The 14,865-nt window shown below is 40.7% G+C and overlaps 1 long non-coding RNA gene across 1 annotated transcript; it reads left to right on the plus strand.

Annotated features, from left to right (window-relative positions):
* Window positions 1-386: 386 nt before the first annotated feature.
* LOC110711076 lies at window positions 387-14,389 on the plus strand. Its single transcript, XR_002509266.1, has 4 exons — window positions 387-405; window positions 613-702; window positions 13,899-14,008; window positions 14,216-14,389. It is a non-coding gene; the product is annotated as an uncharacterized LOC110711076 (long non-coding RNA).
* Window positions 14,390-14,865: the final 476 nt, after the last annotated feature.

Below are 14,865 nucleotides of genomic sequence, written 5' to 3' on the forward strand. Positions count from 1 at the left end.
TAATGGTATAATGGTACATTTAATGTACCATTATGCATGTAGTGGTACTTTTTGCCATCAAATTTTGTACCACCGCTTTTTCTCGTGTTCGCATTATTTACAAAAATGTCATCCTATTTATTTCGTTGGCACATAGGCCTTATGTGCCAATACTAATTCATTTTGATGTATGAGGTTTCCTCCACATGTAGTCATTGTGGGTCCCAGAACACACTGTTTTTTTTTTGAATTACCTCGTGTTATTTGCTTTTTTCCCCTTTAGATCTATTTCACGGTACGTACTCTCTCTCTCTCCTCCCTGGACATAGTACTCCTTCCTCTCTCTGTCCTCCATTGAAAAGTACTCGAAATTCTCCATTGAAGGGGCTTCTGATCTTTCTCTCCTCCATTGAAGCAGTCTCAAAGGTTAGATGCTTCTTTTTCTTTAATCATCTAATATTAATTTTGACAATCTAGTTTAAATCGTGTATTTAATTGTCAGTATATATTCAATTTAGGGTTCAACGAAGTTGGATAATTGAACTATTGGTTATAGATACTCGAAGAAATTTAACGTAATTTTTGGAGTCTAGTTTGATAATTGAGTCAATTTTGGTTGCTACTGTGTTGCAGGGTTTGGTTTGTCAAGCGTACTCGAAATTGTCCATTGAAGCGGCTTCTGACTTTCTGAGCTTTCTCTCCTCCATTGAAGCAGTCTCTAAGGTTAGATGCTTCTTTTTCTTTAATCATCTAATATTAATTTTGACAATCTAGTGTAAATCGTGTATTTAATTGTCACTATATACTCAATTTAACGTAATTTTTGGAGTCTAGTTTGATAATTGAGTCAATTTTGGTTGCTAATGTGTAATGTGTTGGAGGAGGGTGGTTTTGGTGATGGTGCAGGGTTAGGGGGTGGCTCTCGGGGCTGGGCTGGGGAGTGGCTGTCGGGCTGGGTGGGGAATTGTTTAATTAATTTGCATGTTGAGTGAGGAAAATTGAAGCCGTAAATAATTAACATTTAAGCAATTGCAACATGTTTATTGAACCTGAAATTGCTATTATTTTCGGCTCTGTTGAATTTGGATTTCTTTTCAAATTGATGTTCATTAATTCTGTTTTTGATTGTATGATATTTCTGTGATAGTTGGATTAATAGAAATGTTATGTATTTCCTTCGGCCCAAAATTAAAGGAATTGTGATGAAATAACAAGCTTTTACATCTTTATCTCGGTGCAAAGTAGTTTTCTTGTTGGTTATCATGGGAGATCAAATGTTGAATGATTGTTTGATTACTTATCTAGAAAGAGATTTGTTTTATAATGTTAGCATGGATGATATTGTAAATCGTTATCAAAACATGAAAACTCGTCGAGCGCAATTGTAATAGAATTAGTACTTTTTTAGTTGTAATATGAATTTGCATTACTTTATAAAATGAACTTTTTTATGTATTTTATTTTGTTCATTATACAAGCTTTGACTAGTTTTTGATATTATATGCGGTCGATGGACAATGATGGGACAACCTATAAATCAAATTCTGGATCCGCCACTGGTAGCAATCTAGGATAGTTTTGTTCTACTTGTTTCACTATAAGCATATGCAAACCGTGGATATCATACACTTATCTTTAAACCTTTTTCTTTGATTTTTAAAGAACCTTATTTGCATTAGTTAGCTTACACGTTAATTAATAAAGAGAAATGATAGGAGCATTTTCTTAACATAATTTTTCAGTAAAGCAACTATTATAAAATATTCTCTAGCCACTACCCTTTGTTAGGATGACAATCTTTCTTCAGCCTTACCCCCTCCCTCTGCCCCTTACTCTGTTAGCAAGTTCCTTGTTTTCTTTTTCCAAATTTACCATTAAGCGCTAGGGTGAGTTTAGCTCACTACTCTTTAATCAAAACTCAAATCATTTCCTGCCTACTCTCTCTCCTCTCTTTGATTATATATTACAATTCCCAAAGGTTATTCTCCGGGCTTGTGTTTTAGTGTCCAACTAGTGACCGCTTCCCTTGCTCCACTAAGGTGTGTGTTGCGGGTTGTTGTTGTGTCTTGCTGGGGTTGGTAGCTACTGCACCTTTTCTTGCTCATCTTTCTTTTGTCTTCTAACTAATTGCCTAAATAACCAGTGTCAAATTCTATGCCAATCTTATTGAAACGTTTGTTCATTTTTTTCTGACACTTATCTTTAGTTCTATTTAGGATGAGTTTTTGAGTTTAACCTCGTTTTTCAAAGCTATTCTTGTGGTGTGGTGCTTTTTAGAGCTTGTTCAAAGCTATTATTGTGATTTTCTGAATGCTTGATATAGTTGTAGCCCCTGTAGGTTTGTGTGTTTTTTTATTTATTTATTTATTTTTTTAACCTGAGATGTTATATACAGGGTCTCTGAACTATATTTGTGCAATGTCTGGTTGTATGCTGGTATTAGACATTATTTATGTGTTCATGTAACAAACTAGACTATTACTCACCATAAAACAAGACAAGCAATAAAAATGCAAACTTTAAAGAAATAAGAAACTAAGGAAGAAGGGATGGATTTCATTCCAGCAAAAACGCCTACTACAAGGGTGACTTCAGGCCACCAGTCTCTAAGGCTGTGACTTGGTGGGCTACTGTCACTTGGTGGGCTGTGATGTGCTACTGCTGCTGTTCATTCTTCCTTTATGAGATCAGTCTACGTGGCATTATGCTCTGTTATTAGACATTACTTTTTACTTATAGGGTCTCTGAACTATCCTTTATTCTATAATGAATTGCTACTGCTTTTACTCGATTTCTCACAACTAAAGCAAGAGCAGAATAAATCAGAAATAACAGTAAAGTAAATGTGGGAAGTTGGGTTGCTTTTTGTAAAATAAATCAAAAATAACAGTAAAGAAAATAAGGGAAGTTGGGCTGCTTGTTGTAAAATAAATCAGAAAGAACAGTAAAGGATACACTTACCACATAATACCTAACTAAGCCAATCCCAAATCCCCCTTTTTATATGAAGACAGCTCATTACATTCAGCAAAAAAGGCCAGCTAGGCTAACACAAAAGGCCAAGGTCTGGCACAGATTATTTATGTATAATATGCTATTTTGAGTTACAATTTTAAACTTTACATGTTAGTTATGTGTAGCGTACATATACTTGAAGACCTGAGTTCGATGCTGAGGCTAGGAAAGACTTTGACAAAAAAGCTGGGGACCGACTTAGGGGTACATTGAACCAAGTTTTCAAACTGCCTATCCATCAGGAAGTTAATGTGGTTAATGTAGGAAGTTAATGTGGTTAATGTGCGAGCTGAATTCATAAATAAGCGTAAGCATCCAGATTTTTTGAAACGTTCTAAGCAAGCCAAACTTAATCCGTCTTAAATACCCTTTGTTGATCTATGATACATCTAAGTTTTAATATGAAGAATTGGATAGTGCCACAAAATTTACTAGATTGAGGGATCTTACATGGATCAATTGATGTCATGATGCGTGTGATATCTTCCCTCGGTAGACTATTTGTTACTAATAAACTAAAATATATAAACAAGTGCTTAATGGTATATTTGTTCTTTTAATATTGTCTTCTACTGCTGCAGCAGCACATACTATGTATGAATGTGAATGTATTTTCATTTTATATTAATGCTAACTCGGATCTTATTTATGAATGTGAACCACATGTTTTTACTTTATTTGTGTCATTCTTTGCATAACTATATCTTAGACAACAGTTATATATTTTATTCCACCCTTCCCTTGTGTCAACTTATATATTGTTTTATGTGATATAGAGTGGATAATGATAAGAGTTGGATGCATGTTCAAGGGTTGAAAGGTAGGCTTATCGAAATGGTGTTAAAATACTTTCTTGATTTTGCTTTCAAGGACACTAACCCTAGTGCTTGGGATAAAAAGAGGTGTCCTTGTTTGAATTGTCGAAATTACTTTGATCGTGACCGAGCGACAATACGTGTTCATCTCCTTCGAGGGATTACAATCCATGAATATTCTATGGAGAGGAACAATCCCTTGACATAGGAGAAATGGGGTAATGAGTTATATGATGAAGATCCTCTTCTATCAGAAGAGATGGCTTCTTTGGTACATGATGCGACAAATGTAGTGCCGGAGGAGCATTTGAATGATGGGGATGAAGGGGATGGAGATTGTTCTAAGATTCTCGATAAATTTCATAGATTGATGAATGATGCAGAAGAGGAGCTATTTTCAGGTTGTAAAACATTTTGAAGGCTTGAATTCATTGTAACTCTCTTACACCTTAAGGTTAGTGGGGGTTGGAGTGAAAAATCATTTAGTGGGCTCCTTATTGCATTACAAAAGGCCTTTAATTATGACCCAAACTTTCCGAAGAGCTCTTATGAAGCCAAGAAGTACACAATAGACAAAGACCTTGGGTTGAATTATGCGAAGATTCATGCTTGTGTCAATCATTGCATACTTTATAGAAAAGAGTATATAAATGCTAATTCATGCCCTATTTGTGAGGAGTCAAGATGGAAGGAAAGTAGCGTTGAATAGATGATAGTGTTACCTTCTCGGAATCTCAAGGGGCTTCACAAAGAATGCCTAAAGTACCTCGTATGGTTCTTCGCCATTTTCCTTTAGTGCCAAGACTAGGAGCTCTGGATTAGAGAAAGGACTAGTTTCCGGTGGCCATCACTTCACCAATAAGCTTCTCTATCTCATCCATTTGAAATTAAGGATATCTATATGGCTTAACATTCACCAGGTTGCTACCCTCTTTGAGAATAATAGCATGCTCTCGGCCTCGGCTTGGTGGTAGTCCCTAGGACACTTAAATACCTCCGAAAAATCATCAATTGCTGCCCTTAGAAACTCCGGAGCTTCCTCAGTCTCCTCCCTTACAACCTCATCTATTTGGTTTAACTCCACTAAAATACCACCTCTCTCTTTGCGCAATGTCTTGATCATTGCCTTTAAGGTAATGCCGGTTCGAGACAAGGAGGGATCAACCTTAATGTGGGCGGTTTGCCTTTTCACCGTGAAGCTCATTTCTTAATGCTTCCAATTTGTGATTACGGCGTCGAGCTTCTCAAGCCATTGAACCCTAGGTATGTTGTCGGAGCTCCCCAATTGAAGGAGGAAATCCTCCATCACAATCACTCCACCCTATAACTCAAGCCGCACCCGGCGCATTACCCGTGTCCCTTCAACGCCTCCCCATTTCCCAATGAGACTCCAAAAATACCGCTCGTGAAATGAAATTATGTGTTGCGCCCGGATTGATCATCACCACCACCTCTTCACCATCAATCATCCCCTTGATTTCATAGTCTTAGGATTAGTGATGCCGATCAACGAGTTAATTAAAATCTCAACCGGAACCTTCTCCTTCTCAACCAATGGTCTATCCAAGGCCGTGAACTCTTCTTCCTCCACTTTGTCCCCATCCTCTTGTACAAGCAAAACACTAAGTTCTTTCGCCCGACACACATGATTAAACCCCCATCTACCATCACACTTGAAACACAACCCTTTTGCTCTCTTATCTTGTATCTCCCTTTTATCAACCTTCTTACTTCCTATTAAAACGTACTGTGAGGTTCAAATGGACCAGCCGTGAGCTTTGAGTTGCCTTGTTGGCTTGCTCATGGGAATTAAAATAAACAAATTGGGCCGGCCCACCTCCCTAAGAAGAATGCTTGCTGAACTTTTGTTAAAGTAAGAATTAGGCCCTGGTTTGTTAAAAGCTTCACCCGACTTCTTCTGCCCATGGATCTGGTTTCTCTCCTCAACCCGTGTTGCCAGATCCACGGCCTGCTCTAGGGTAAACGGGTTTAACATCCGGATTTCTGCCCTTATATCTTCCTTCAACCCATTCTCGAACTGCCCCTAAAACAAACTTTCCGTCACATCGATGAGTGGCGATGCCTTGTCAATAAACTCTCTCCGGTACTCGGCCACTGTGGTGGTGTGCGTCGTGGCCAACCATTGCTCGTGAAGCGTACCGGCGTTAGTTGGTCGGAACTAAGTGCCCGTTGTCCTCCCACCCACGCAAGGCTTGTAGCTGATTCTCCAACTAGGACCACCTTAAAGGCATCATTCTCCATCGCAACCATCGCCGCTCGTAGCTGCTCATGCTCGATCAATTGGTAAAATTGAAAATATTGCTCCAGAAGCTACCCTTCGGGAACTGCACTAGAAAATATCGGCAAGTCGAGCTTTTGATATTTCCATTTTCCCCGACCACAGTGACTTGCTACTCTCCCAGCCCCTTAGTGGTTATAAGGGTGGTTCCCTCTCCAAGTCGTGGCTCAAGTTGAAGTGTCTCCTCAGCCACCGCCAGTGCTAGAGTGTTGCACCGCCGGTGCCGGAGTGTTGCTCTGCCTCGTCTTCCACCGTAACAGGCTGATTTTGCCTGTCCCTCAAAGGCGTCATCACTCCCCGGATTGCTTCGAAGAACTTATCTTGATTGCTTCTCACCAAGGCGGCTTGTTGGTTGTGGTCATCCCGGAATCAGTTGAGCCTACCTTAGAAGCCGTTGAGCCTCGACTTGCTGCTTGGTGAATTGCTCTGACAATGATTTCAGAAGAGCTTCCACACTCTCGGTGATAGTCTTGGATAGGATGTGCTAGATGGAGTTCTCTCCTCCATCCACCTTCGACACTACCTCTACCAAATGCCCTTTAAGTGCCTTAATTCGCTCCGTGTTTGTTCTAGCCACCAAATGCAACGGACTGCGAGCTCTAGTGGGAAATTTAGACAAGAAATAGTGAGAAGATAAGGAAGAAGATAGTTGATTGTTGATTGATATAGACAAAGGGCTTTGAAGGTTACAAACTATGCTAACTAATGGCTTCAGCCTTTGGGCCATCACTCTCAAACTAAGCTATTACAACTTTTCTAATTGCCTTCTCACTACTTGTTTACTACTATTTAACATACTCCTCCAATGTTAAATGGCATAAGCCTTAATTGCTACAACCACTACTTTGTCCTCTTCCATAAGTTGTCAAAATAAAGCTAATACATACACGGATGTCCTATAGCCTTACTGTTCTGTTGTTGCTTACTGCTGTTGGGTGTTGTGAACGCCCCTGCTGTCCCCTCCTGCTGTATGTGTACATAATGGGTGGCCTCGGTTGGTGCATTACAGACCGTGCAGATGATAGGCGGTGCTTCTCTTGAGGTGGGTTCCTTGCAATCGGAACAATTCTCGCCACAAAATGCTCATGAACACCTTGTCTCGTTTTGTCACTATCGTCGCCGGAAAACCGTGCAACCGAACCACCTCCTTCACAAACAATCCGCCACTTTCAAGGCGTTAAAGGGATGCTTTAACCCAATAAAGTGGCTATATTTTAATAGACGGTCAACCACCACTAGCAGTCTAGCACCGAGCCAACCCCTTTCGATAGGGCAGTTCGGAGTGGCGTTGGGTAATGGTGAAACCGTGAGAGGCCACGGGATTTGCCGAGGTGCGAAGCTTTGTTTGAAGGGTGGTGTGACATTGGTGGAAGACTTTCTACCCTTAGGGCTCGGAAATGCCGACATTCTTCTCAGGGTACAATGGGGTTAGAGAAGCTTGGTGTGGTCACTACTAATTGGAAGACTCACTAATGAAATTCACCATTGCCGGCATACCGGTGACATTAGTAGGCGACCCCTCCTCGAAGAAAACACAAATTTCCCTTAAAGCCATGATTAAGGGGTTATGCAATAACAAGGGATGGCTGTTGGTGGAGGTCAACCACATTGAAGCGGAGGTAATGCCGCAAGAGGCTGCATGGTGCTGGATTTTTTGGAGGGAGTACTAGAGGAGTATGGATGGTTTTCGAGATGCGCGGAGGGTTGCCACCCAATAAGGGTCACGAGCATGCAATTACACTCGGGAGGTAGCAGCTCCGTGAGTGTTCGTCCCTGTAGATTTCCACAAGTCCAAAAGGATAAGATTGAAAGGCTCATCCAAGAGATGTTGGATGTCGTTATCATTCGGCCTTCAACTAGCCCATTTAGTAGCCCGGTGCTAATTGTGAAGGACGGGTCTTGCGGTTTTGTGTAGATTACCTAGCACTTAACAAAGAGACGATGCCCCATAATATCCTATTCCGGTCATTGACGAGCTACTTGATGAGTTACATGGAGCTACCATTTTCTCATAGTTGGACTTGAAGTCCAGCTTTGATCAAATTCGGGTAAAACTCAAAGACATTCATAAAACGGCGTTCCGTACTCATAAGGGTCACTACGAGTTTTTAGTGTTGCCTTTTGGATTAAATACCGCCCCGACCACTTTCCAATCCCTCATGAACGATGTGTTCAAGCCATACTTGAGGAAGTTTGTTTTGGTTTTCTTTAATGACATTTTGATCTATAGTAGGGATGAGAAGGAGCATGAGGAGCATGTGAGATTAGTGTTGATCAAGCTAGCCGAGCATAATCTGTATGCCTATAAGAAAAAGTGTGAGTTCGGGTGTATGAAGGTGGCTTACCTTGGTCATATTATTTCGAGAGAGGTGAAAAGGTGGAGGCCATATTGTGGTGGGAAACTCCTAAAAATCTAAGAGAGCCTCGAGGCTTCCTTGGATTAACCGAGTATTATCGGAAATTGCTCGGTATGCCCATTGCGTCACCCCTCACCACCCAATTAAAGAAAGATATCTATGGGTGGTCCACGGAGGCGACATTGGCGTTTGAGGATCTTAAAAGGGCCATGACTACGACCCCGGTTTTGGCCATGCCCGACTTCTCTAAGGGCTTTGTGGTGGAAACCAATGCATCCGGCGACTTTGGGGTAGGGGCGGTTTTGGCCAAGAAGGGAGGCCCAAGCCTACTTTAGCAAAATGCTAAGGGTTCGTGCGAGAGAAAAATCAATATGTGAGAAGGAACTTATGGCCATGTGCTTAGCCATTGTGAGGTGGAAGCATTATCTCCTTGGAAGGCATTTTGTGGTGAGAACCGGTCAACAAAGTTTGAGGTACACCTATCAATGAGAGGTTGGGAGTGAATACCAAAATGGATGAGGATATTGGTGGGGTTCGATTTTGAGGTGCAATATTGTCCCGGGGCATCCAATTGAGTTGCCGATGCTCTATCAAGGATGGATGAAGGAAAGGCACAACTTGGTGCAATGGTTCACTCCTAGATTATGGATTGGATTGAACTAGAAACTGAGATCAAGCAAGACAACTGGCTGCCCAAATCGGTGAAGGCAAAGATGGGCGGGTGGGATTTCCTTTGGAGGGTCAGCGAGTTTTTTTCAAAGGATGACTAGTGTTGCCCAAGTCTTCTATATTCATTCCAGCATGACACCCCGATAGGTTTGCACTGAGGGGAGGTCAAAACGTATCTCCCAAAAGATACGTTTTGACCTTTCCCTCGTGACCACTAATGTATTCTTTGAGTAATTCTAGAATGAATATACTAGACTTGGCAACACTAGTCTTCCTTTAAACAAAACTCGCTGACCTCAAAGGGAATACCACCAACCTATCTTTGCCTTCATCCAGGCCTAATAGCCACTTGTCGTCCTTGATCTCAGTTTCTAGTTCAGTCAAATTCGGGAGTGAACTATTGTACTAAGTTGTGCCTTTCCTTGATCCATCCTTGATAGAGCATCGGCTACTCGGTTGGATGCCCCCAGGAAAAATCGAACCCCACCAATCTCCTCATCTTTGGTACTCACTCCCAACCTCTCGTTGTTGGGTGATGTACCTCAAACTTTGTAGATTGGTTCTCACCTCAAAATGCCTTCAAAGGAGATAATGCTTCCACCTCACAATGGCTAAGCACATGGCCATAAGTTCCTTCTCATATATTGATTTTCCCCTCACTCGAACCCCTAGTATGTTGCTAAAGTAGGATATGGGCCTCCTTTCTCGAACCGCCCCTACCCCAACGCTGGATGCATCGGTTTCCACCACGAAGCCATTAGAGAAGTCGAGCATGGCCAAAACCAGGGCCGTAGTCATGGCCCTTTTAAGGTCTTCAAACGCCAATGTCGCCTCCGTGGACCACCCATAGCTATCTTTCTTAATTCGGTGGTGAGGGGTGTCGCAATTTGGGCATACCGAGCTATAAATTTTCGGCAATACCAGGTTAATCCAAGGAAGCTTCGAGGTTCACTTAGATTTTTAGGAGTTTCCCACCTTAATATGGCCTCCACCTTTTCACCGTCCATGACCACTCCCTCTCTTGAAATAAATATGACCAAGGTAGGCTACCTTCATAAACCCGAACTCACACTTTTTCTTATTGGCATACTGACTATGCTCGGCTAGCTTGCTTAACACTAATCTCACATGCTCCTCATCATCACTATCTGTAGATCAAAATATCATCAAAGAAAACCAACACAAACTTCTTCAAGTATGGCTTGAACACATCGTTCATGAGGGATTGGAAAGTGACCGGGGCGTTAGTTAACCCAAAAGGCATCACTAAAAACTCGTAGTGACCCTCATGAGTACAAAACACCATTTTGTGTGTCTTCGAATTTGATGGTAGTTGGACTTTAAGTCCAACTATGAGTAAATGGCATGCAACTCATCAAGTAGCTCGTCACTGATTGGAATGGGATATTTATCGGGCACCGTCTCTTAGTTAAGCGCCCGATAATCTACACAAAACCGCAAAGACCCGTCCTCCTTCACAAGTAGCACCGGGCTACTAAATGGGCTAGTCGAAGGCCGAATGATACTCGCATTCAACATCTCTTGGATGAGCCTTTCAATCTCATCCTTTTGGACTTGTGGATATCTATAGGGATGAACACTCACGGGGTTGCTACCTCCCTTGAGTGTAATTGCATGCTCGTGCCCCCTATTAGGTGGAACCCTCCGAGCATCTTGAAAACCACCCCATACTCCTACACTCAATCAATCAATCAAAGCCTTAATCCCATAAGTGGGTCGGCTAACATGAACCAAATTTGATTATTCCGTGTAGTCATCGACATGAATCTTCCTCCATCCCTTACGATCCAATGCTTCATCCTCTTGCAAATCCATATCTTTCCTAACTCCTTCCAACTATGTTATTTTCAGTCTCCCTCTCCCTCGTTTAACCCCTCTATGGTCCCACTCTTCTAACCGGTGCACCCTCGAGTCTCCGTCTTACATGCCCAAACCAACGCAAATGATTTTCCTTTAGTTTTTCTGCAATGCCTGCCACACCTACTTTCTTGCGAATAACCTTATTTCTAATTCTATCTCTTAGAAAGTTCCCACACATCCACCTTAACATGCGCATTTCCGTAACCTCCATCTTTTTAATGTGTTCCTTCTTAGAAGCCTAACATTCTACTACTCTACTACTCCTTGATCCCATCTTTTTAATGTGTTCCTTCTTAGAAGCCCAAAATTCTTAGAAGCCCATACTCCTCTAATACTCCCTCCAAAAAATCCGGCACCTTGCTGCCCCCTTGCGGCATCACCTCCGCTTCAATGTGGTTAGACCTCCACTAACAACCCAACCCTTGTTCTTTCATAACCCCTTAATCATGGTTTTAAGGGAAATTTGTGTTTTCTCTAGGGATGGGTCGCCTACTAATTTCATCGGTATGCCGGCAATGGTGAATTTCATCACGTGAGTCTTAAATTAGTAGTTACCGCACCAAGCTTCTTGAGAATAATGTCGGCATTTTCAAGCCCCAAGGGTAGAAAGTCTTCCACCAATGTCACACCACTCTTCAAACAAAGCTTCACACCTCGGCAAATCCCATGGCCTCTTACGGTTTCACCATCACCCAACGCCACTCCAAACTCCCTTCTTTCCTACCGGACTCATCCGGAAGAGACACAAAGTTGTGTGTTGCCACGGATCCACTCCAAACTCCTTTCTTTCCTACCAAACTCATCTACTACCGGAAGAGACACAAAGTTGTGTGTTGCAAGGGATCCACCATGACAATCACCTCCTTCCCACAAATGGACCCCTTTGTTTCATGGTTTTTGGGTTTGAATACCCACCACCAAACACAAGGATATCTCCACGGTCTCCTCCTCCTCTACACTCTCCACACCACCAGCCACCATCTCCTCGGGTTCCTCGGCCTCCATCAATACACTACGTTCCTTTTGCTTGCACCTATGCCCTACACCCCACCCTCATCAAATCGAAAACATAGACCTTTAGCTCACTTCAAATTCAGTTAACTTTCTTTTTGGATGTGATTATATTACTACTATTTCAAGAATTTGCTGCTGCATATATCTTTCTTTATTGTTGGAAGACTGTGAATTGGTTATTGTTTTCGTTCTATTGCTTAAATTGTATTATTATTATTATGACGCAATTTGTGAAAATATACTTTTGTCTCTTATTGTTTGCTGTCTTTTTTAAATTTGAAGTTGGTTTTAAATGTTAAGAGATTGATTTTATATTTTTATTATATGGTGATATTGAGTTATTGAGGTTATTGTATATGTCAAATATCTTTCTACTAATGGGTTTGCAACTGGCATGAATTGACTACCTTTATGGGTTCAAGTTGAAAGGAATGGTGTCCTTCGAACAAGTGTATTATTACGATAGAGGGTTCGGAATTAATTAGGAAACTAATTATTCAGTGAGGTCAAGTGATCGGAATGCCTAGTGGGAGGCCGCTTCCGATCAGTAATATTAATGTATAATTAATATTACAGCTTAATCTTGACTAAACCCTTCTGATCACACCCAATCGTGTAACCGAACCGAAGCGACGAATTAATCCGAAGGATTAAATGAGTCAATAGAGTTTTTACGAAAAAAGACGTCGGATTCCGAGCTTAGAGCGTCGATGTCGAGCGTCGTAAGTCGAGTCGAATTTAGGAATCAACGAGACGGAAAATTCAACCAAACAACAAGTCACAACATATAGCCCTAGCCTCGGAATGGCCGAGCCATCCGAGGGACTTGGGCTATATGGCTAGCAAAGCTGCTAGCCATGTGCGTTCTACTTGTTTGGTTTGAGTGCTTAATAATATATCCCCTGCTTCTATATGTTTCAGATTTTTTTTTATATTAGTTTTAGGCTTTTAATTTTCGCTGCTATAATTACTTTGATGTTATATGGGTAATGTCATTTGATTTTATACTGTTAGAATCTTTTTGGTTTGATGTTTTGAAGTCTTTTGTAGTGATTCACATTGAATTGTTAGCAACTATAATATATCTGTACAAAATCTATTCATATAATTCAATTAAGGTGTCTATTAAACATGTATCCAAGGTCTTAGGCTTATTTGTTGGGGTGGGGGTTTTAGATGACTGAAAAACTGAATATTATTGATGAATTTAGGCCTTTAAATAGGCTATAGCTATGTGAGAAAAACGTATAAAACAAAGCTAAGAAATTGCATAAAACTTCAAGGAAAACAGCCCTTGCTAGCTGAACATGCTTATCAGATTTTCCAGCTGTACCACTTGACAAAAATTGACTTAAAACCCTAAAAAATATTTTTAGTCAATTTTTATGATATTTTTCCTTAGCACTAGATATCCTATTCTAACTACTGCAACTAGAATCGCCTTAAAATTCGTATCCAATTGGTGCAGTTTATTCTTGCATTCTGACCCACCCTTAGAACTCAAAAATTAACTTTTACATATATCCTTGTATATGAAGCCCCTGGAATTTATGGCTTATCTTTTGTTCTGGTATAATTTTATAGAACTCTTAAAAAGTGAACCTTATAGGGACCTAAGCAATATAATCTAATTCTAAGCTACACAATCTTACCAACTTCACTTATATATATCTCATATGCAGCTGCATATTTTGATGTTTGTAGTTTCCTCTGGTCTGAAATTTTATTCTCTGATTTGGTAAAACATATTGAGTTATAGCAATCAGTGGCAGACCCACATGTAGTCATTGTGGGTCCTAGGACACTATTTTTCTGTAAAAAAAAACAAAAAAATTTATTCCTGATGTTGTTTGCTTTTTTTCCCTTTAGATCTATTTCACGGTACTCCTTCCTCTCTCTCTCCTCCATTGAAGCGTACTCGAAATTCTCCGGTGAAGGGGCTTCTGATCTTTCTCTCCTCCATTGAAGCAGTCTCAAAGGTTAGATGCTTCTTTTTCTTTAATCATCTAATATTAATTTTGACAATCTAGTTTAAATCGTGTGTTTAATTCTCAGTATATACTCAATTTAGGGTTCTTCGAAGTTGGATAATTGAACTATTGGTTATAGATACTCGAAGAAATTTAACGTAATTTTTGGAATCTAGTTTGATAATTGAGTCAATTTTGGTTGCTAATGTGTTGCAGGGTTTGGTTTGTCAAGCGTACTCGAAATTCTCCATTGAAGCGGCTTCTGACTTTCTGAGCTTTCTCTCCTCCATTGAAGCAGTCTTTAAGGTTAGATGCTTCTTTTTCTTTAATCATCTAATATTAATTTTGACAATCTAGTGTTAATCGTGTATTTAATTGTCAGTATATACTCAATTTCAATTTAGGGTTGTTCTTCGAAGTTGGATAATTGAACTGTTGGTTATAGATACTCGAAGAATTTAACGTAATTTTTGGAGTCTAGTTTGATAATTGAGTCAATTTTGGTTGCTAATGTGTAATGTGTTGCAGGAGAGTGGTTTCGGTGGTGGTGCAGGGGAAGGGGGTGGCTGTCGGGGCTGGCCTTGTTGCAGGAGGGTGGTTTCGGTGGTGGTGCAGGGGGAGGGGGTGGCTATCGGGGCTTGGCTGGGGAGTGGCTGTCGGGCTGGGTGGGGAATTGTTTAATTAATTTGCATGTTGAGTGAGGAAAATTGAAGCCGTAACTAATTAACATTTAAGCAATTGCAACATGTTTATTGAACCTGAAATTGCTATTGTTTTCGACTTTGTTGAATTTGGATTTCTTTTCAAATTGATGTTCATTAATTCTGTTTTTGATTATATGATATTTCTGTGATAGTTGGATTAAT

The sequence above is a fragment of the Chenopodium quinoa genome, unplaced genomic scaffold (assembly GCF_001683475.1).
Source record: "Chenopodium quinoa cultivar QQ74 unplaced genomic scaffold, ASM168347v1, whole genome shotgun sequence".
Taxonomy (NCBI): domain Eukaryota; kingdom Viridiplantae; phylum Streptophyta; class Magnoliopsida; order Caryophyllales; family Amaranthaceae; genus Chenopodium; species Chenopodium quinoa.